The sequence below is a fragment of the Penaeus monodon genome, chromosome 31, assembly GCF_015228065.2.
Source record: "Penaeus monodon isolate SGIC_2016 chromosome 31, NSTDA_Pmon_1, whole genome shotgun sequence".
NCBI classification, from domain to species: domain Eukaryota; kingdom Metazoa; phylum Arthropoda; class Malacostraca; order Decapoda; family Penaeidae; genus Penaeus; species Penaeus monodon.
The window spans coordinates 2,069,835-2,070,518 of NC_051416.1; the positions used below are offsets into that span (position 1 = coordinate 2,069,835).

The 684-nt window shown below is 39.3% G+C and overlaps 1 protein-coding gene across 2 annotated transcripts in view; it reads right to left on the reverse strand.

Annotated features, from left to right (window-relative positions):
* The window catches only part of LOC119592806 (carbohydrate sulfotransferase 11-like), a 9,749-nt gene extending 9,218 nt beyond the window's left edge, over positions 1-531 (reverse strand). The window contains exon 1 of one of the 2 annotated variants that reach the window (XM_037941714.1): positions 366-531. The gene's annotated coding sequence lies outside the window, so the exon portion shown is untranslated. The remainder of the gene's footprint in view (positions 1-365) is intronic. The other variant, XM_037941715.1, reaches the window with a different exon arrangement.
* Positions 532-684: the final 153 nt, after the last annotated feature.

The following is a 684-nucleotide window of genomic DNA, read 5'->3' on the forward strand; positions in this document are numbered from 1 at the left end:
TGATCATTTCCATAATCAGTAATGCTGTAGACAACATTACTGATTAATAAACTAACATACCTATTATACATATGATATACTAACTACGTCATTACAGAAAAGTAACTGAACAGGATATCTCACGAATCAAAAAGCTCTGGAGAAACCGATAAAAATGTTTTTTTGGTGGAAATACTAATGTCCCAAACCTAACAAAACATATTTAGACGTGAAGTTTGTGATTTTAATACCCCTCCTTGTGGTTTCTTGCAGCGCTGCCCTTCAGTAACGGTAACCTAAGATTTGACCTCTGTTTGCAAGGGAAAACATGGACACAGCGACCCAGGCGGTGTTAAAGGATGTTGGCATAAATAACAAAGATTTACCTCGATTATGATATATCAATCGTTAACCGAAAAAGGAGGTCATGGTGTTACTTTTCCACTAAGTAAACGCATTTTCTTTTCACCTTGAAGTATTTAGAAGGAAGAGCAAGTTATTCCCACTTGCTTTCCAGGCACAAGGTAGACCAAGACTCACAGTCAAACGCTCTCTGCTTGCAACATCAGAATGCACATGCTTGCTCCGCCCACAATCCTGCTTAGTTCATGCTGTGTATAGAAATATGAGAGAGAGACGTTGTCTTTTCTTGGAAGCAAGTCGGGGCAGGAAGAGTGAGTGAACGAGCGAGCGATGATTCATTAT